Below are 23,843 nucleotides of genomic sequence, written 5' to 3'. Positions count from 1 at the left end.
CTCATATGATCTTAGTAAAATAAATCTTTGTTTTGTGTTGATTTTAATAGCTGTATGAGTCATAAATTTTACCTTTGACTAAAAATTATTTTTTTACTGAGTTAGAGGTTCTGCTAAGATGCCTGATAGATTCACCTAACAGAGCCAGGTAAACATGGTTGCCAAAGAATTGCACCTCATAGGCAGTTAAAGCTCATCTTTTCTTGGCTCCAAGAGGTAAATTCAAACTGACAAGGAAACTGTTGACTCTCTGTTTTTCCAATTTGAATTTTTTTCTAGGTTGACTTTGGCTTTGGTTTGCTTGTGTCCAAAAAGTTATTCCCCACTGGGAATTTGGTTTTTTTAGTCAGATTTGGTGATCTCTGTAAACAAAAGTTTATGGAGATCTTGTCTGTTGAATGAGAAATGACAAAGCATCTGATTTGTTAGTCTTTTCTATTTGGTTATCTATTTTAAACTTAAATCAATAATTTGTATTCACAGGGAAAAGAACAGCATTTTGAAACAGACTGGTAAGTTTTATAATTCTATTTCTCCTACCATAACTAAAATTTTAGAATTAAAGCTTATGAGCTCTATTTGTGTCTATACGTACACAAAATCAGAAAGGTCTTTAACTCGCCTTGTATGAGAGTGTAACACATTATCCTTCTGAATTGTATTAATGAAATAGATTATATGTTTTCTGTAAGGAACTTTATTTTGATTGGCCTATAGATAAATTCTTATATAAATTGAATAGTCTAAAAATCCCAGAAAATAATGAAATTGAACTTCTGATATTTTAATATGCTAAAATTCTTACAGTAACTAACTAGAAGTAGTTTCTAAAAATTCAAGTTTGCCAATCTTAGGTAAAACTTTGGCAAGCAGAAAAGTTTAATTTTTTAGTTATTAAAAACTATGTTTTCTATGACTTATCAGTATTAAGTATAATATAAACATAGATGTTTATTCTACTTGGATATATTCTTTCCAAACTTGTATAGGTTTATTGATCAAATAAGCTAGTATTAATTTGAATGTTTAAGTTTAGGAAACATGTAAATTTATGGTTAACCAAACTAATTCATTTCCTGAGAAAAATTTTGTTTCAGCAATAATTATGTTTTATTGTCTGTCAACTTGGAGATTGGGGCTCTTTTCAAGCTTATTTGTATCTGTTGTTTTCTGGATTACTTAAGAAAATAAGGACTTCTCACTTAGGAAAGAGTTAAGATTCTTTACAATCATCTTACTGACTCTTTTAAATGTTTTACTGTCACTTTATATATGAGTAGACAAGCTTTATTTCTCAGGCACTGCTGATTTAATTTTTATCTTAAATGTTAAAAAATCTTCTGATCATCTTTTATTTTTACACTGCCCAAATTAATCCTAAATAGAAAATAAAATAAAATAATATTCTCAGGATAGTTTATTTAGCACTTGAAACTATCTTTGAAATTTTCCAGAAGTTTCCTGGAAAACAAATATTTGTTCTTTTACCTTATAAGAGAGGTGCTAGAAATATCTAGGTTTCGTTAATATGTTATTATTCATGAGCTGAGTGTGGAAAATTGTTAAAACAGACAATTTTTACTTACTCTTCCCTAGGTGAAATTTATAGGAATAAGATAATATTAATATAAACATTTCATAATTGCTTTGTGAGAAGTTCCTAGAGATTTGTCAGTACCTTCATATTCATGATGTGTTTCTTATTTTTTCTTTCTTTTCTTATTATTTTTTTTTTGTTGTTGTTGTTGTGCTGGGAATTGAACCCAGGGCTCCTATATGCTGGGCAAGCTGTCCTACCACTGAACTATATTCCCAGCTCCTTGTGACATGTTTCTACCTACTAGAATCCTGATATACCTTTCATGGTATTAGATAGCATGGATTATCAGTCATAATTTCAATTGTTTTTAACATTTTTACCTGGTTACATCTTTAATTTGAATATAGCATCTTCTAGGCCAGTAATTTTCACCTGGGGGAATTATATCATTTACCCATAGATTTATTTTTATTTATTTTTTAAATGTGCCTTGTGCATGCAAGACAAGCGCTCTACCACTGAGCCACAACCCAAGTCCATCCATAGATTTTTATTAATATACATATGTTTAGAATCTACTTTAGACTTTATGGAATCACTACTTGATATTCTTGTATATTTTTGGTATATTCTTCCTATGTCCTTGATATATTCATGGTATATTATATCTCAGAACTATTCTTATATCTCAATATTTTTTTCTCTGTAAAGATTATGCTCATCCATTTTTATAAAGTAAATGTAATATTCACTGTCTTCATTATGTTTGTAATTTTACTGTCTAAAACTTTTGGATTAATTATATCTGGTTTTGCATGCTACAGAAATAATCAAAAATCTTTGTCAGTTGCATTATTCCTGTAATGAACTCTCATCAAATCTTTTGCTTTTGAAAATTATCAGCAGTTTAAGTCTTTTGTCATCTATAGACTATTTTTCCTAGTTTATTTTATTCTCATGCTTCCCTGAAAGCTGTTAAAATCAGTTAGAGGCCAGAGTACTTCATCTTCCACAAGGACAGTCTTAGAGTCCTATGGACAAAGACTATACCAGGTGTTTGGGGCCTTCCTATAGCATTGCTTAAATGACTTTGAAATCTACCAGTGGGCTAAATAAGGGTTTACAGAGCTCTAGTTAAGAAGCTGATGGGTTTGTGAGACTGCTAACCCAAGATCCAGTGGAACATGAACCAATTACACAGGATGGAATGAACTGATAAGGATCATGACAGTTTTTGTCTGGAATGTTGTCTTAATATTTCCCAGCCACACTCTTTCCTCTGATTTATAACCCATAAAAGTCTAGTAGACTCTACTTTTGTAAATTGAAATTAAACTTTTTATAAATGATATCCTCTCTACCTGACCCCTCTAAGTCCAGAAACATTTATGAAGTATCCTAGTTTTCATGGCAGTGCAGAATAGAAAAGAAAGTTTTTCCACTATACATCTTAGGTTCATTGGCTGGGGCCCTGTAAATTTGATTGACAAAAGATAGATTAAGAAGAAAAGAAATTTATTAACACATATATTATGCATACACAGGAGAACTCAGCAATGAGTAACTCAAAGGGGATGGTTAGAACTTGGCTTATGGAACATCTTAATAACCACATATTTGTTGAAAAATGTCAAGACAAAGGAAAGGAACTTTTTTTATATTTCCATATTTTCATTAATTTATTTTTATTCTTATTTTAGTTATACATGACAGTAGAATGTCTTTTGATATATCATATATACATGAAGTATAACTTTCCATTCTTATGGTTGTACATGATGTGGAGTTATATTGCTTGTGTATTCATATATGAATATAGGAAAGATATATCCAATTTTACTGTCTTTCCCATTCCTATCTTCCCTCCCTTCCCCCAATTCCCTCCCCACCCAGTTCTAATCCAGTGAACCTCTACTCTTCCCCACTGCAAAACTTCCCCCACCTACTGTGAGATAGCTTCTGCATATCAGAGAGAACATCCAGCCTTTGGTTTTTTGGGATTGACTTATTTCACTTGGCCTTATGGTCTCCAGTTCCATCCATTTAGTGGAAAATGCTATAATTTCATTCTTCTTTATGACTGAATAATATTTCATTGTGTACATGTACCACATTTTCTTTATCCATTCATCTATTAAAGGGCACCTAGGTTGGTTCCATAGCTTAGCTTTTGTGAATTGAGCTGCTATGAACATTGATATGGCTATATCACTATAGTATGCTGATTTTAAGTCCTTTGAGTATATGCCAAGGAGTGGGATAACTGGATCACATGGTGTTTCCATTCCAAGTTTTCTGAGGACTCTCCATACTGCTTTCTAGAGTGGTTGCACTAATTTGCAGTTCCACCAGCAATGTACAAGTGTACCTTTTTCCCATTCTTGCCAACATTTATGGTTACTTGTATTCTTGATATTGCCATCCTAGTCACTCGACTTCAGTATAGTTTTAATTTGTATTTCTCTAATTGCTAGTGATGTTGAACATTTTTTTCATATTTGTTGATCATTCATATCTCTTCTGTGAAGTGTCAGTTCAGTTCCTTTGCCCATTTATTGATTATTTATTTATTTGGTGTTAATATTTTTGAGTTCTTTATATATCCTGGAGAGTAATGCTCTATCTGAGGTGCAGGTGGCAAAGATTTTCTCTTGTTCTGTAGGCTCTGTTTATGTTCTTTATTGTTTTCTTTGTTGTGGAAAAAAAAAAAAGCTTTTTAGTTTGATAGCATCCCTTTAATTGATTTGTGATTTTACTTCTTGTGCTTTAGGAGTTTTGTTGCGGAATGTCATTTCCTAAGCCAACATGATGGAGATTTGGACTGACTTTTTCTTCTAGTAGGTGCAGGGTCTCTGATCTAATGTGTAGGTCCTTGATCTCTTTGAGTTGAGTTTTGTGCAGGGTGAGAGTTAGGTGTTTAATTTGATTTTGTTACATATGGATTGCCTGTTTTCCCAGCACCATTTGTTGAAGAGGCTATCTTTTCTCCAATATATGTTTATGGTGCCTTTGTCTAGTATGAGATAACTGTATTCATGTGTGTTTGTCTGTGTTTTCTATTCTGTACTATGTGTCTTCATGTCTGTTTTAGAGCCAATACCATGCCATATTTGTTACTATAGCTCTGTAGGATAATTTAAGGTCTGGTATTGTGATGCCTTCTGCTTCAATTTTCTTGCAAAGGATTGTTTTGGATATTCTGGGCCTCTTATTTTTCCAAATGAATTTAATAACTGCTTTTTCTATTTCTGTGAAGAACATCATCACAACCTTAACAGGAATTACATTAAATCTGTATAGTTCTTTTGGGAGTATGGCCATTTTGATAGTATTAATTCTGCTTATCCAAGAACATGGGAGATCAGGAAAGGAACTTTGAGCTTCCAGGGTAGCAAATTACAGGTAGCTTTTATTTGGGGAAACTAATGGTAGATAAATGCTAGTTGGTAAGGTTTGTTTATGTAAATTCTCATTTTTTTTCCATCTTGTCTCCAAGATAATGTTGTATACTCTTCTTGTGTAGAACACCTTCACAAAGTGAACTCATGTTCTTCTCCAGGTAGATGGGGGAAGGCTAATATCTCACATTGTGGCCTCTTTTCCTCACTTCCTTCAGCTCAAAATAATTGTTATGCCAGGACAGTATATTTTGGGGTGGCCTACTCTGGACTCCTTCATTTTCCTATTTGAAACTTCAAGAAGTTTCATTATAAAAGTTGAGTTGGAAGTTATGGAGAGAATTCAGGTTAAAAGTTGTAGGGTAAGCTGTCTCTAAAGAGGGAAAAAAAAAACACAAGATGAGAGCAAAGATGAATAAGCAGAACTATATCTCACTGAACTAGTCTCTGAGAATAGATCAGTCCAGTTAAATAGTTACACCTTATTTCAGGAAGCACTCAATGTGTCCTGCTTTTTAATAGGACATGATTGAAAAAATAGTTATCCAATCAAAGCCTCACGGAATATGTCATATTTGAGAATGATGCCCATTTAATCATTTATGATCAAACACTTAGGGAATTAAGGTTGATTTTATTGTGCCATTGCTTATAAAATCTTTTCAGTAAAACTGGCTTGGTACCTGGCTTATAGCCAGTTAGAGTTCCTTATAGAGTTCCCAGCCTTACAGGTGATTAAGGAAGGCCACTTTCTGGTAGGTTCAGTACTCTTAGGATATTGTGAGACCTTGAAAAGAGGAATTCATCCAAATTAACAAATACTGAAGGAATATCTGGTGATATTTCCTGGATTGGCTTCCTAACCTCAAGAGTTTAATGTGAAATTAATTATGAAAACCTTCAGCAAAACTTAAGAAAGCTCATGTAGAAAATCAATGGTCTTGTTACACCTATGTAAATAATCAGTTCAAATATAATGAGACCATCTTATTTTGTGATCAAGAACAATATTTCTTGAGATTATTTTTTCATAGAAATGGAAAAGATTGCTGGGTGTTGTGGTACATGCCTGTAATCCCAGTGACTTGGAAGGCGAAGGCAGGAGGATGGTGTGTTCAAGACCAGACTTAGCAAATTTAGTGAAATCCTCAGCAACTTAGTGAAAGCCTGTCTCAAAAAAGAGCTGAGAATGTGGCTCAGTGGTAAAGCACCCCTGGGTTCAATCCCCAATACCAAAAACAAAAAACATAAAAAAAGAGGAGGCTGGGGTTGTGGCTCAGTAATAGAGTGCTTTCCAGGCATGTGTGAATCACTGGGTTTGATTCTTAGCACAAAATATAAAATAAAGGTCCATCAACAACTAAAAAAAAAAAAAAATATTTAAAAATAAGTTAAAAAAGAAAGAAAAAGAAAAGATTGAGGAAAAAATGCATTTTAATGGAAAGACTATGGGTCCTATGTATATAGTATACTCTTCTGAGTTATCAGATTATAGCTCTGTTTTATGTCTTTGAGCTGTTTTGTGACCTTTGTTCATTGTTGGTAACTGATAGATATGCAAATTCTGTCCTGTTTTGTATGAATTTCATTTGCTTTCTCCCCTTCTATCCAATAAGACAATTTGGTTGGATTTGCAATTCGTCTCAACATTCCATTATTCCTTATAAATTTTGCTGTTTGACTTCTCTTTTGAACTGGTCATAACATCTGCCTGATTCCTTATTATAAGAGAAATATAAAATGTTTAATTCATTTGTTTTTATATCTGTATGAAAGTTATGATTTTGTTTTTTCCTAAAAATTATCTTTGATAGGAGATATATAATCAAATATAATAACAAAATAATTAAAAATTATTAGTATGCTGACTCTGTTTTAGAGTCATGATCACATGCTGGTTGCAAAATTTGCAACTAAGTGTTCTGGATGGGGCATGCCCCTCTTCTTCTTCCTGTTACCTTGACTATGAATGAAATAGCTGGAACTAGGTCAACCACTTTGAAGCATGAGTTGGAAACTGAAAACTGAGGATGGTAAGGAGGTCTAACTATGAACACATAATACCAGTCCTGAACTGCTTTCTAGATTTTATAAAACAAAAAAAAAATGTTTCTAGTCTATTTAAACCCTATAATTTGAGGTTTTCTGTCCCTCACAGTTGAACCTAATTCTTAACAGTACTTATTTCCATTATAAAATACTAATGATAAATATTAGTGATTGTGAGAGTTAATAAAATAATACTTAGTACCATTTTAAAAGCCTAAATCAATAAAGAAAATATAGTATTTTAATGGCAATTAATATATATGTTACCATCTATAAAGGTTCTCAGCTACAATTAATAGTTTATTTTATGGTTAGTCATCTAACATAAGAATTTTTCAAATTTGAAATAAATTTAAAATCATTTCAATTTAAAATAAACAAATAGATAAAGATAAAGGTGAATTACTAAAATAAGTATTTGACTCCACGGTAATCTTTGAGAGATAGTTTTGCTATGTCAAAAATAAAATTCAAATTTTACAAACAATACATTGAGAAAACAGAAGGACTCTCTTTTCCCAAAGTGCCAACCAGGTTTCTGACCTTATTGCAAGCTAAATGTCCCATGTCTGTATAAAGTGTTCTACCAGACTTGGGATTGGAATACAAAAATTATGCTGTGGTACTGGATTTACCTGGGGCTAACAAGAGGAAATAGGAACTTGGAGAAAGTTCAAGTATCAACTAAACTAGTCATGGAATTACAGTTTATTTTTATAATAGATGCTTAGAAGAAATGAATGAAGGTGAAAATCCTGCTTTCCCTATTCTAAAAGTTGGCCAATCCTACCTAGTTTTGTTAAGTCAGAATTTATTCCCATATTTTATTCCATCCCCTTTTTCTTCTCAGAGGGTTGGTATTACAGGTGTAGGAGTTATTGTTGTTTTAAATCTATTTCCATTATATTTTTAGAGGGTGGGGAAGTAAAAGAGGGTTGGATTTGGGAATCCAGAGAACATGAAGAATCAAAAAATAACAACAACAAAGGAAAATTTAGTGTTTCACAACTAAGAATAAGAAAATAAGACATATTAAAGAATTCCACTCTTTCTTGCTATTTTTGAATGAACAGGCCCAAGCAGGAAATTGAGAAGTAAACCTCAGAGAACTAAATACAGGACTAAGTTTCTGCAATGTTCAGGTTTTTATAAAAATAAGCATATCTTTAATTTTATGAATTTAATAAGTTGGATTTCCTGGCATTTGTATTTAATATAAATTCACTGGGAATCCAGACACTCTGAAGCTATTAGAGCTACTGCAAACTACCACACAAGGATTCCATTTTAAGATCTTCCCCAGAGGACAAATTTAGTGAAAGCTCAATTTCTAATTTTCCTCCTATGTAAAGCCTGAAGACCAAACTGACCCTATTGGGATTTGATCCTTTAACTCAGTGATTTCTCACCTGAGACTAGGACCATTTAATAGTGCTTTAAGTACTTTAGCAAGGCATTCTTACACTGCATTTCTAATCAGAGAAACATAAAACAAGATCTGTCCTTAAGCTGTTTTACTTTGCCTCTTAATGGTCTCCATTTCCTTTCATGCAGCATTATCTTGATAAATTGCTGTTTTTAAAGATCACATTTTGCCTAGAAAGTATGCAACAAAATAGGCACTGAGGATTCTTGCTGAGGTTGAGATATGGGCCAAAATTTATAAACCCCATTGCATGCTATATTAACATCTCATACTTTTCCTGATATTGCTCTTTGTTTTAAATTTGTGTACTGTATTCGCCCAACAATAATGCATACTCTAGCTAAACTAGTGCTAAAAAGCAAACAAGAATATTATAATACTCAGAAAAATGTAGAGAGTACTTGTATGCTGAAAGCAAGCAAATGAGAAAAAGAAAAGCAAGGCCAGGACAGGACAGGCCAGCCGGGCCAGGCCAGGCCAAAAGAAAGCAGTCCTATAAGTCAGGTCACATTCCTTGAATTCAAATGTTGATTAGTCCCAGTGAAAATTACTGTAGTAATTGATTTATAGAAGTATGTTAAAATTTGAATCGCTTACCTACATTCATCCCTAGAAATCTAGCAGTAGTTTAAAAGAAAACTTACATGGTAATTTGTCTGTACTTATTACACTTGGAGGAACACTTAAAAAACACTACACATAAACAAAATACAAAGCAGGCACAGTGCTGTGGAGTACAAGTTCCTTAGAGTGACAATAATAATTAGTATAAAAAGAGCAGTGTTGGCTCCACTGAGGACTGACATTCCTCAAAAGCAAAGGAGTAATTTAGAGGAAAGCGATGAAAATTAGCCACCATATCAGTGAGTTGATTGTTAAATCAATGCCCTAAACTGACTTTGAAATAACACATGGGCATAGCAGTGTGACTGTGTGCTGGTAAATGGTAACAAATAGAAAACTTTTGAATTTCTTTTTGTCAAGTAGGGCTTTTTTTTGTTTTGTTTTGTTTTAACCACAAAGAAGTCAAGAAAGCACCTGTCCATTTATAAATATTTCACAGAATTAGATTGGTACCTATATTAGAGAATTTCAAGACTGCTTTGTAATTATCAAGAACAGATCTCAAATTCTTATTTAAAAATAAAGTTAATGTCATGCCCAAAGTCATGGAAAAATTTAAAAGTGGTGATTAAAATAGAAATTTAGACTACTGACTTGAAATCCCATGCTCTGACCACCAGACCACACGCCTGCCCAAGGATACTTAAAATTTTTACAGAGTTATTCTTCTTTGTAATTAGATGCAGTGATTAGAGTGTCTTTTGCATTACACTGCATTTTTCTTTTAAGTCGGGGGTTGTAAGCCACATAGGTCACTGTCCCTTAGAAAACTAAACAAGGGATTTTAAGTTTTGCAATACAATCTCCTGATATTTGTTTATAGGTTTCACACATCAAAAAACAATGAAATCTGTAATTTTTCAAATTATAATCTTCTCATTCTCTAAGTTATATGCCTATGAGAATTTGCAAATCTTTTGAAGAGAATGTAATCTTTATGCTTACAAAATGTAGGCTTTCATATTTGGGTACAATTACAAATCAAGGCCCTTTTCTCCCATAATAATCAGTTTCTCAGAGTTGTGGGTTTTACTCATTTGAAAATAAATTAATGGGAATTTTAAAATATAATTCATCCAGCTATTAAATCTTTTGAATCTTTAAAATTAGAAACCATTTATGCTCTCAATCCCCAAAGAAGCAATGACAGAAAGTGCTTTATATTATAGCATGTTATAATTTAATTTTTTTGATTGGGGAAATAAACAACTAAAGCCAGTTGAATTTAAAGTACAGAAGATACCTTTTATGTTTTACATAGAACCTTTTATTATTTTACATTTTTTTTCATTACAGGTATATACTGTGTGACCAGTATTAAGTTTAAGCCTCTCAAGTACCTGTCAAGAAAGAAAGTCAATTCTGAAGCATGGAAAATTTAAAGTGAATTAAATAGCATTCAGTGTTGCGAAAAACAATGATATATTTTCTTGCTCTAAACATTAGTTTTTAAATTAGAGGCCAATCTATAAAGGAGCCAACTTAGCATAATCATTATTTATTTTAAGATAATAATAGATGATAGTTACCAAATGAATATAGTAGTTTTATGTAGAGATTTATACATTTTTTCTTAATGAAATTTCTAATTAGATGACAACATTCTCAAGGCCATGCATTTTGGAATAGGGTTTTGGGTTATTTTCCTATTGATATTTTAAGTTGAAAAAGTGGTCATTCACATTTTCACCACTTTCCCTAGAGTAATCTTCAAGGCAGAGATTGGGATCTAGGCAAGCAAGGTGGCGACAGACACAAATAAAATTTGTTAGCTCCCATGCAAGTGCAGGTTTTTAAAAAAATTATTAGTTTACATGTTTACTTAGTTTACTTAGTTCACAGGAATTTTGTGAGAGTTTAAGTTTCCCAGATGGAAAATGTGTGGAATCAGGAACAACAATCTTTGTAGTCTTCCAAGTCTCTTGCTCACAAAGGTAGGAAATAAGCTGGAGTGCAGGTTCTTTGTCTAACTTGCTCAACACTGCACCTCCAGTGACAAGAACACAAATGAAAGAGTGAATGAACAGTGATTCATTCCCCTGGACACCTTTCAAACCAAGTTGCCAAGTTAACATGAGTAGTCATGGGTATTCCGTAGGTAATACCACTGATCAGTGGGTGGTGAAGGAAATATACACAGAAAGATCTTTGAGAGAAAGGAGCCAGGGCTGTCATCAGGGATTCATGAGGGCAAATGGCTCTCTGACAGTGATCAATTGGTTAACCTGAACTTTCCCAAAACAGATATAAGTCATAGAAAGCCTAGTGATCTATTCACTTCAAGTTTCTCCTCTTATATTTATGAATAAAATATGACAGTTGGACTTCTCTTTAAAATCATTCTTCGAAGAGTAGGGTACTGGGGAAAAGGAAAAATGAGTAAAGATGAATTAAAATTGGATAATGTTGATAATTATTGAAGTTAGGCACATAGAACTTGCTATTCTATTCTCTCTACTTTTTGTTTGAAATTTTTTACAATAAAAATTGAACAAATACACACCCTTATACTGTTTACTGACAGTAAACATCTATACTGCCTAATGTGTACACATGTCATAGGCATACTAAGGACATTTTTAAAAGTATCTACATATTTTTATGTATCTACATAAAAAATACTTTTTAACTCTGCAAGAAATTGTGATGGAAATTGGTACAGTATCACTGATACCAGGTTATTGATGATCTTGGGGAAGAACTAAGGATATATACACATTTTGTTTACACAAAGCCTAAATGGTCCTCAGAACATTTCTGTAGTCCCTTGGACAAGGTCTGAGGAAGTCAAGAAAGTTATTTGTAAAGTTGCCGAGTAATTAAGGTAGACTTCTATATCCACCTAATGGCAGACATCTGCTGAAAAAACTTACGTGCAGTCCTTTCTTCAGATGGTGGAATTATCAGTTTATAGTGTTTTCATGGGATTCTTATTGATTGAATATGAGTCAAGTTTATTTACTAAATGAATTTAATCTTAGTTTGTGGCTGAGTAACCCTTTTATGATTTTTCCATTTCTCTTAAAGTCTAATTCCTTGCCATGGGATACATTTTTCAGCCTCTTCAGAGGACTTTTTTTTGAAACAGAGCCATATCTTTTATTTTTTGAGTTGTAGATGGGACACAATCCCTTTATTTTATTTATTTTTATGTGATGCTGAGGATTGAACACAGTGCCTCCCATGTGCTAGGCAAGCGCTCTACCCGTAAGCTATAGTCTCAGCTCCAGAGCCAAATTTTTAAGCAAAGGGAATTTCTTGAAAAAGTGATCTGGAAATACGTAGATGGAATCATGAAGGCTCATGTGTTCCTTCTCTATGGATATTTCAGAGCCTCTTATGGTGAGGGTTCAGGAAGGTGAGACTGCTAACTTTAGAGTAGAGCACTTTCTCAAGTCTTTCTCAGCTCAGTGATTTGTGACATCATACATAAATGTTAGTCTAACATATGTTAAGTAACGTGAAATGTGTTGGAATTCTCAATTTATCTTGAGATATCATCATAAATGATATATTCAAATAAGATTAAAAGAGATGATCAGAATAAAGGAGATGATTTTTCTAGCTCAACCCCCATACTTTCCCACTTAAAGAGGAATTTCAAGATTTGTGAATGTTTGTCATGGAAGCTTTTTTTTTTTTTTTAAAGACAACTTTAAATTACAGGGTCCTAAGGGGCCAGAAATTCTCTTTCTACAAGTACTTTTTTTCATTTTTCATAGTACCTAATAAATTCTGTTGCCTAATAGACCCAATACCATTCTTTGCAATTATTACCATCACTAGAGCAATTTAATATGAAAATAAATGATTCAACTCTTATAAGTGTTAATCCAAATTTTTTAAAATTATTTTTTAGGTGTAGATGGACACAACACAATGCCTTTATTATTTTTTTTTATATGGTGCTGGGATCGAACGTGGGTCCCGCCCATGCTAGGCGAACGCTCTACCGCTGAGCCACAATCCCAGCCCCAATCCAAAATTTTTAAAGCCAATTTTTTATTAAATTAAAAAATAAAATGTTATCAGTTCTAAGACAAAAAAATTACTTAACAGACAAGGTCAAAATTAAGTGACCCGTTCACTTAAAATCATACCTTAACTCTATATAGCATATTCTGTAATTTCCAGCTGACATCACTCCACCAGCCCCCTGCATCTTTCTACTTACAGAAAGAGGGGTTTCTAATTCAAATGTTATAGGAAGAGGAAATCTAATTTTGACCTTCAGTCAAATTGATGCCAAAGGAAATTTATGGTTTTCTTTACTTTATAAGCTATAATTGCAAATACAGTTTCCTTCATCTAAAAAAACTATTCCACCCTGAAATTTTCAAACAAAAATAGTTTGCAGAAACATTGGCAAAAGACTCCTTCAAAAGAAACTAACTAGTTAGAATTAAAAAGAAAGGAAAGAGAGAGATGGTAGATATTTTAAAAGGGATTATGTTTTTCAATATTTTGGCCACAATATGTCTAATTCCTACTTTTAAAAGCATTTCTCTGTTAAAATTTAAATGTGCTTAATTTGTAAATAAAATAAAAATAACATGACTCTATAACTTTGAGAGAAAACAGTACCAATGATATAAAAATCCTTTTATTAAATATTGTAGAAACAAAGTTGTCATCAGCTAATGACATAAACTACTAAAATATATGGCTCTATATTATGGAATTAATAAAATATATAATGTTATCAACTCAGTTACCAAAAGCATTTTGGCTTAGTGTTTTAATCATAATATCTGATCATATTAACTTCATATAAAGGTCCAATAAATAAATTATATTAACTCTGATATTGTTTATTCTAGTATGTCATGGTTATATTTAAAATCATGACTAATTTTGATATTTACTGACTGATCACCTTTGCCACAACTGTTGGTGATGTTCAACATGAGACACATTGGTATTTCAGTTTTACAATTAGTATCATATTTCAGTAGGTGAGAGGTTAAGGTAAATCAAGAGGTTAGCATTCAGTAGAAATGTCATCCCTTCTTATTACTTATTGCCTCAGATTCCAATCTTTACACTGATCCTCTCATTACTTGTAAATAATAACGTGTATGTATGAACATATATATGAATTTTAATTCTCACATTCAAATATTTTTTATTCCATTGATTATTGAACATGACTCTCATTACAAAACCATATTTGACCAAGGTGGCACAAGGAGACACCCACTAACTTAAACTCAAAATAGTTTTAGCTTACCTTTTCATTGAATGTATCAGATTCTGAAATGATAGCTACAGTAATAAAAACAGTAGATGCCTGAATCATTGAGTGTACTTTATTATTGTATTGAGGTAGTTTGTTTATCTTTAAAATGGCCATCCTAATGTTAAGTTCAGAGGTTATTTGTTTCTAAGAGAAAATAATTAAATACAATAAAACAAAAGAATTAGAAAAGATATCCCGAGAAGCATCAAATCTTTCCAGAAATGGTTTTTGTGTCAGAACAGGATAAATGATACAGTTAGGAAAATAAATAAAGTCATTTTCAGAAATGGTAGCCCAAAAAAACTTCTGCCAAAAAGAAAATGACAAATCAAGCCCAAAACAGCAGAAAATAAAGGTAAAATGGCTTCTGGCATCATTAAAATGATGTTAGCTGTTATGAATATTCAACAAGACAGTGTTCTTGGTAGTGAGAACCAATGTTATTTGCTTTGTGAAACATTGAAAGGGATTCATGTTCTACAGGCCTCTTCAGGAAAACTATAAAGGAATGTATATTATGAAAGATTCAGATAATTAGAGCCTTGATTTTGGAATGGCAGAATTAGAAGATATTCTCTAAAACTTTAAGGAAATATTTACAAGTAAAATGAAATCTTTCTGATGTGGCATAGATACTTAAACTGTACATCGTTTGGTGCTTACTTTCAGAATGAGACTATTAAAATTAAGCTATGTTCCTACCCAAGAGGACAATTCATAGAATGCTAATATTTTAAGCTGAAAAGAGATTTAAAAACACCAAATTCAGCTCCCTCATTTTACATATAAGGCAACTAAGGTGCATTGAGGTGAAGCCACTTGTGCAATGTTATTTACTTGGTGACAGGCTGGCATAGAAATATGGCTTCTTATCTCTGGTCTGAAGTTCTTTCCATCATGCAATATTTGATTAATCAGAGACATCTGTATGTTTACCCAAGGCCAGAAAATATATTATTTATAGCAGTGACTGCCTTCTTACAAAGGCAACGTGGGGTTAAATAGAGCTAAATACCATTACAACTACTGCTCTGGTGGTTAGACTGCTGACCTAGTCCACCTCTGGGCATCTATTTTCAACCATATAGACAGGCAAAGTCATCTACTGTGCTATCATGTGAAAGTTACTGTAGAAAACATTGTATTTAACCACCCTTGCTTTCTCACCATTTCCCAAATAATGGTATCTTATTTTATAAAAGAATGGAGTTTAAATACCTAGATGCCCCAGGATGAAACTGGTTGACAGGTCTTGATGTTTCTATTTGAAAAGGTGAACAAAGGAGATGATTAAGGAACAAAATTTTTGCTGAATCTTTGTATTTGGCTCTGGGAAGCTTATCTCATGGACAAGACAAGGAGATTGTTTATCAGGATGGAAAAAAACAAGAATTTTAATTAATTAAATATTTGGCCTATAAAATTAGATTTTAAGTCCATCTGTTAGAGATGCTTTTTCCACATCAGAAATCCTACACAGGCTTCCCATTCTGCCTTTAGTATATGATGATCCTGCTATTTTGTGATGAATATTCTTTTAAATTAGAAGGGACATTTTCACATGTTTCAAAAAGAGGAAGACACTTCAAATCCATTATGTTTGGGATAATCTCCTTTACATTTTACTTTACTTTCAGATTTAGAATAGAGGCATATCAAATACCTAATGAGGCCAAATACCAAATGGTTAAGTATTAGATCAACATTTTCCAGAGACTAATGGGAGGTATCATCATAGAATGAACTTCCTATAAATAATAAATTAGTTTCAATTATATTTTTATAATATTAGCAATCAAATTTTAAAAGTTTGACATCATGATGGCACAGGGACATTTGTACTATTTATTCGCCTCCCCCTCCATATATATACACGCCTGTTTCTCAATTTAACAGTTTAAACATTCTTGTATTTTCTGAATAACATTATCAACTTTCATAATCTTCCCTAATTTTGTATCACTTTGCTTTCTAATACTGCTAGCAGAGAAGGAAATTGTAATTCTAAGTCATATCTGTACATTCAAGATGAATGTTCTAATATTAAACAGTACATGAGGATGACCTTCCTGGTTGGCATGTCCTTGCTTTCCTGTACATGATGATAATTTATGCAATGCAGATGTGACAATGACATAGGTATGTGGTTATTTGACTTTCCAAAGGCCAAAGGGTAAGCTGTACTTGAAGTCAGTTAGTAAATATTGACTGAATACCAAAATTTAAGTAAAATTTCCCTGTGTCCCTAATTCAGAGTCTGGTAGAACATTTCAATAAGCAAAATGCATTTTCGTTTTTAAAAATAGTTTCTCTGTTCTCTTTCACTCTCTTTGTGAAGAAATAGCTAGACATTTTAAACTGAAATCAATGAATTCCTCTAAGATCCACAAGATGGTGCTATAAAGTGGCATTTAGAAAAATTTTAAAAACTATACAGCTTCTAGGAACAAACTTTTAGGCAGGGTCAACTAAGTATCATTTATAACATCAACTACAGATAAATACTATTTTTAAAATGGATAAGTCAATATAAGGAAGGCATGCCTTTACTCCTAATGTTGCTTTCTACAGACTGTATACATAAATTATATTTTTGTTTAATTTGTTTTTGACCTCAGGTTTTAAGAATATTTTATGAGAGCTAGCACCACAAAATAAAACAATAATGTTTTGTGATAAAATTAAGAATTCAATTTGGATCTCAGTAAGTCTAAATCATAGGAAAAGTGTTAGACTGAAACAAAGACCAGGTTTCTAATCCCTGCTCTCAACCTGAACTACATCCTCTTATCCTTTTACCCATGCCAGGAGTTCTTAGCCAGGAACATTTTTGCCCCAGGTTGGATATTTGGCAATGTCTGGCAATATTTTGGTAGCTACAACTGGAAGGATAAGTGAGGGAGTTGCTATTGGCATCTAGTAGGTAGAGACCAGGGATGCTGATAAATATACTAGGATGAAAAGGACAGCCTCCCACAACAAAGGATTACTCAGCCCTACGATAACAGTAATGCCAAGGTTGAGAATCCCAACCTACTTAATTTCATCTCCTTGATTTTTTCATTCATTAATTCCTCCACATTCATTCATTTATGTATATAATTATATGCCCATTAGTCCATTAATACATTCCTTCCACAAATTTTTATAAAGTATCTAATTCAAATCTGTACTAAGCTCCAGAGGTTTTTTAAAACAAGAATTAGAGTATTCCTATTAAATATAATGGGAGAGATGGTTATGAAATAATGTAACAACTTATGAAGTGACCAGTGTTTCATTCCCAAGTGTAAGACATTCTGGGAACAAGGAAAGAATGAAGGGAATCCTAGGGAAAAGGCTAGAATTCAGGAAGGCTTCACCGGCTGGGGGTTGTTTATTGAGAAGGTGGGAGAAGGTAGAAGATAAAATTTTGAGCAAAGGACAAAACAAAGCCAAAGGCATATAATAGTCCAAGTGTGTTTGATAAGCATGTACTTTTAAGATAATGAGTAAGAAAGATGGGACAAGGAAAGAGAACCATCCCTCCAAAATAAAAATTGAACAGGGCCACTCTGGGAACTTCATTCTCCAGATACTTAAAATTTAAAGTAGAAAAATGATATTAGACATGTGACAATTACTTACCCTATTTAGGTTTGAGTTTTACACCTTTAATTGTTTGATGGGATCCATGTCAGATTTTCTTTTAGCTTTAAAACTTTGTTTTGTAATTATAAATTCAATCCATTAGATACATTAAATATTACCATTAGATTTATTATTGCAACTGTCATTAAAAATCTTCTCTATAAAGATCATACTGAAAAGATCATATATTTTCAATATACAAAATTATTTTGTCACATTTACTTTCATTAAAATGAATAAAATATATTCTATGAATATATTTGGTGCTTGTTTTAAGGTTGCACATACTTGTGAAGATCAAAAGATCAAGTAGTTCTGCAGAATACACAGTTCTCCAATTGGTTTACTATTGTCAATTAGTAAATAACTAATTGAGTTTGCCCTCAGGATAAATTCTTAAAACATATTTTCTTCAATCTTTTCTACTACTTGTACTTTTATCAATAAGTTGTAGACTTAATTAGATCTAAGTAGTTTAACATTTATTTTGTAATTTGAATAACTACTTCAAAAGTATTCATGTTTTAGAAAAATAAAAGTTTGAAGAGTTTGTCTCCCTTTAATAAATGAAGAAAACCTACCTATTAACAATTGTGTGAATTTTGAATAAAATTAGTAGTGATCAAATGAATGTCTGATATAATTTATTTCTGATTTACAAAACATATTTTCATTGTATATTTTCCATTACATATTTTTGTATTTGTAATTTAAATTCAGCTTTAATATATGGGAGGCTGAAACCACTCCTGCACACAATTCTGCAGTCATTCAAATTTCTTATCAAAATATTGAATGGCATAACATGACAGAAAAGAAAAAAAAGGAAGGGGGTACAGTGCAGAAAACAAAAACAGGCTCCATATCTAAACAAAATGCAGAAACCCCAGAAATCTCCCTTAAGGAACACTGCCATCCTCTTATCCAAAATAAAGGAATTAAAAATACTGATGTTGAAAGTGATGGAGGCACTGGGAAGGGAAGGGCTGTATTACAGTCTTCCAAACTAGTTCATGATACAGTAACTTAACCACTTTCATCCTTGCTTGTTGTCTGAACTATAATTGTCTATTCTATTTGATTGCATCTTTTTAAATCCTTCTTCCTCCTTCCTCTAAACCTTTATCCTTCTGGTTTCTGCTTCACATTTTCTTGAATATTAATTAAAATTTTTGGTGGGTCATTTAGATTTGAATAGCAATTCATATTTATTTTCCATCAGATGAATTATTAAAATCCATCCAATAATTACAGAGTAATGTGGATTTTCTACAGCACTTACATTTTGAGACCACATTATGGCCCTCATTTCAAGATATAGGGTTAATCTTTTTTTTTTTAATAGTTGTTGGTGGACCTTTATTTTATTATATGTGGTGCTGATAATTGAATCCAGTGCTTCACACATGCGAGGCAAGTACTCTTCCACTGAGCTATAACCCCAGCCCCAGGGTTAATCTTTAAAAGATGAAAACATTCTATCAGATTATTAAAAAGGGTTTAAGGCCAAAAAAAAAAATTCTGTGGTTTTCAAAGGCACCTTAGGGTTCAGGAAGGGATCTTGGAAAAAGCAGAAGTGGGGAAAATATTGAACTACAGGGACACCCCAACTGCTTACCCTTACCACCTGGTCCCTTAGAAGCTCTGCTTGCATCTCTATTGCTTTAGGTGAGGCATCACTTGAATGAAGGGTTTTGAGGAGCTACCAGATGATCTCTAAATCCCTTCTGCCTGAGGGCCTAGGAATTTTTATTTTCAAATGTTTCTATGAGCATAGAATTCCAACTTAAGAGTTGAATAATGTCTGAGAAGCACAAGGTAGGATACAGAAAACATTAAAAACATCAGCACCAAAGTATTTATCTTTTCCACTCCTTCCTAATACATTTGACATTTTCTATTTACATGTGATAAAAAGGTACATTTTTAAAAGTTAAGTATCCTCAAACACTAAGATATGTAGTAAAAGACAAACAAACTAGCATGAAAAACCTTCATCTAAACTTTCAGTCTGAATGTTCTGCAGATAAAGACCTTGAAATGTGCCTTAAGAGCAGATTTTAAGAGCAGTAAGAACCAGGACTGGTTCTTTCCAGAAAGGCTCCCTTTCAAAACAAGAGATGCCTCTGAACACAGATCTGAATGAAGACAAGACTGCTTCTGTTCAGGGTGGCTGATTTCTGTGCACACAGTATATTCCTTACCTTTTTGGTGTCAATAACAGTTGATATTCATTTGTATATACCTATGAGTATTAAATAGCAGCATCAACAATAGTACAAAGTTGCCTATAAGTTCAGAGCATGACTGGATGCTACTGACTGCCATGACATGTATCTTTCTTAATGAAAGCTGGCAGTCACCAGCATTGGTTGAAATTTTTAAGTAAATATTTCTTTATAAAACCTCACAATGCAACAAAAATTCAGAGGACAATGTCTAACCATTCCCAGCAGTTTTCTGAATACAATGATACATTTTGTAAACTATAATAACTTTAGAAATAATCTAAGTGCAGTCCCATAAATTAAAACAAAATTTTCAGCAAAAATTCAAAGTCTATTTTAGGAATTGATTTTCAAAATCTGCACTATAACTAACAGTAATAAAAAAAACATTTTATTCAATGTCTGGTTCCATAATAAAGAAAAGGGTAACCAAATGACCATGTGGAAGGTAAGGCAAGGAAAGAATTAAGAGATGGGCAGATGACAGAATTTAACTTTTGGCTTATTACCTGAGATGTTCCAGCTGTTCATGAATAGGATATATAACAAGTAATTTCAATTTAAGCCAATCAGTATGCTGACATTCTTCTCTACTAGTTTTTCATGACACAGCTCAGTAGACCAGAGGAATTGTGCAAAGGTAATCCATTGCACAATCTATAAAGGTAAAGATATTTCCAGAATATTAAAGTGAAAAACAGTTAATTCTGGAAATTGTGTAGAGTTTCCCCTGCTCCTTCATTAAGACAAAAGTAGCTAGATATGGTTTTCATAATTAAGGAATATATATATATATATATATGTAATGGACGTATTTCTAGTAGTAACTGTAACATCTTTCTGGACATCAAGTTATTTTTCTTCATTTAAAATAAATGAATAGCACAGCTTCCACCACTACAGTAAAAATGGCAACAATGAAACCCATTTGCTATTTTAGCTAATGACTAATAGAACATATATTTCATAATATCACATGAAATAATTTAAACTCACAAGAAAGAAGATGGTAGAAATCAAATCTGATTTAGTGTAAAAAATGATGAAAGTGAAATCTCTGAAAAAAAATGTTACATTAGGGAATTCTGTCTTTTCAACAGTAATTCTCTACTCAGGTTCTCCTGAACTCTGAAAAATGCTAGAATATGAACATAGATATGTAATATTAATTAGAGATATTCTTCAAAACATTTCAAAATTTCATCATGATAGGAAACCCAATTACCATGTACTGAAATGTATCAGGTAAGTAAAGTTGATTCTTCTGCTTATTCTAATGGGAGTTTCTCTTCTTTGGAAATCAGTTGACTGCTTCCAATTTATGGCAGTCTAGAAACTCTTGAACAGATTATAAACTATATGTCTCCATTGGTCTGGAAAGTTTTACCTTGACATATTTGGTTTTAGGCAGAATGGAGTGGGTCAGTTTCCTCTTAGTCCTGCAATCCAAAATAAACTGGCACAAAGGGGAACACAACCATGGGGCTGAGATCAGGGTGAGGCTCAGTTGAGGAACAAGATCAGGGAGGAACCTATCTTTATTGAAAATCTTGGTACTTTGTTACCATGTTTCTTATTTTTTGCATGAATTTCTGATTTTAAAAACTACTGAGGTTTTTGGCGCCCAGTTGGATTTTGCACCTAGGGTAGGCTGAGCTCCTTACTTATCTCACCCTAATCCTAGTCCTGCTCAGTCAACTCCCTGGCTCAGGTACATTTGTGGAGACTCTTTTATCCTCCTCAGATCACATAAGCCAGGAAAAAGCTCCTATAAGACCTAAGTTCTTCCCCCCTCACAAAAGTGAAAAGGAGGGGGTAAAGTATTCTCTAAGGAAACCAGTGGGAAAGCAGCAGATGCCTATTGATGTAACTGACACTTGGGAAGTTTTAGCTATTCTTTACTCCAGTGCTTCTTTGCTTCTGGACAGGAATCATAAAGAGCAAAAGCACTAATGCCCAGAAGGTAGATTTAGCAAGTGTTGTTAGGAGTCAGTGTAATTCATTAACTCAAAAGGTTGAATATCCCTCCAAAGATTATTAAGTTTAATAAAAACAAGAGACAATATGGGCATGTTATTAATGTAACATAAAGCTCTTGTAAATAAGGATCTGGGCGGGATTCCATGTGTTAGAGCTAACCTAACACCAGTGATATCTTTCTACTCTTTTTTTTTTTTTTGAGAGAGAGAGAGAATTTTTAATATTTTATTTTGTTAGTTTTCGGTGGACACAACATCTTTGTTTGTATGTGGTGCTGAGGATGGAACCCGGGCCGCACACATGCCAGGCGAGCACCCTACCGCTTGAGCCACATCCCCAGCCCATCTTTCTACTCTTGAAGAGCACAACTAATAATTTCAATCTTATTGCTAAACTTCTCACAGGAAGCACTAGTATCTGTCTTGTCTTTTCCAAAAACATGCTGTGGTCCTCAGGCAGGAGACAAATGCTGCCTTCCACAAAGAACACTGGGCCCTGCTTTCTACCCATTTGTGTTTGAAGTGAGCAAAATGGTGAAGAGACGCTTCCAGAATGTTAGTGCCCCAGTCATCCTGTGTGAGAGAGTTTCTCACAGAGAGGATTAGGAGATGCAGGAAGACACTTTCCTTTTGGCAGTTGCTACTGCTAGTTAAAAGCCCTAGGTGTCACATGGTTTTCCCTGGAGGGATATAAGACCACATGTAATGCTACCATCCTGTCTCCTGTTAAAAAGCAGTTTTATCATTTGATTGTTTAGAAAGGTGAAATAAAGAGGCCTCAGTTTTTTGTCGCACCATTTAAGGAAACTTTGGACACTGTGGTTACTTTTTTGAAAATGGAAGCTAAAGCCATGGGCAAGACAATCTTTCAACAGGAAACACAAAGACAGTGAGGGACATAAATCTGGCTGAAAAGCTCCCCAAATTAGTGAATGCTGACATTAGATGGGTATCAGTTCTTAGGCATATCTATTGCATGCATTTCTATGCAGATTCAATATTTAAAAAATACCTAAATATATTTTTAATTCCAAAGCATCCCAAAGCACTTTGAGGATTTAAACTGATAAGCCAACCTCAAAGGGACTGATTCTTGCAACTAAAACACAGACACCTCTGGGGTGAAATGTGGCAACAGTTTGACAGGCATAGCAGTAGCTTAGGCCAGAAAGGATTTATCCAATTAAAATTATGGGATGAATTTTGGCTGGCAGAATGTAATTACCAGCCTTGGAATGAATCCAGGATCCTGAGGTTAACACCCCTCCTCTTGCCAACAACCCTCCTACCTGCCAACACTCCGAGATGGAGAAGGCTGGATCTGACATAATCGCACATAATACTGTTGTGACATCTAAGTACAATGATGATGATGTGAGAAGCATCGTGAACCTGATTTTTTTTAACACTCGTCATGTTACTTATTTTTATGCCACATTAGGCTAGAAACCAAATGTCCACAAAAATGTTAATTTCCTCAAATCTGTGTTTAAAAATTATAATTAGAAAATTTAAAAAATAGATTTAAAAATTAATTTATTCCGTCCAAGTGCTATTTAGTGATTATTTCACTTGAGGAGCGAAATTGGATCAAAATGATGACATTTAATCCTGGCTACATTAAAAAAATAAATAAAAAATAAAAACAACCCGAAACAGGTCCTGATTTTTTGGGGGGAAGAGAAATGTGTTTTCAAGGTTGACTAGCCCAGAAAAAAGAAAAAAAGAAA

The 23,843-nt window shown here is 33.1% G+C and overlaps 1 protein-coding gene across 2 annotated transcripts in view; it reads left to right on the top strand.

Annotated features, from left to right (window-relative positions):
* The first annotated feature begins 395 nt into the window (after window positions 1-395).
* The window catches only part of Ftcdnl1 (formiminotransferase cyclodeaminase N-terminal like), a 58,584-nt gene continuing 35,136 nt past the window's right edge, over window positions 396-23,843 (top strand). Inside the window, exon 1 of one of the 2 annotated variants that reach the window (XM_040294666.2) lies at window positions 396-512. The gene's annotated coding sequence lies outside the window, so the exon portion shown is untranslated. The remainder of the gene's footprint in view (window positions 513-23,843) is intronic. The other variant, XM_078017804.1, reaches the window with a different exon arrangement.

This window comes from Ictidomys tridecemlineatus, chromosome 7, assembly GCF_052094955.1.
Source record: "Ictidomys tridecemlineatus isolate mIctTri1 chromosome 7, mIctTri1.hap1, whole genome shotgun sequence".
In the NCBI taxonomy this organism is placed as follows: Eukaryota; Metazoa; Chordata; class Mammalia; order Rodentia; family Sciuridae; genus Ictidomys; species Ictidomys tridecemlineatus.
Note: the sequence above shows the minus strand (reverse complement) of the source record. Positions and strands in the feature narration are given on the sequence as shown.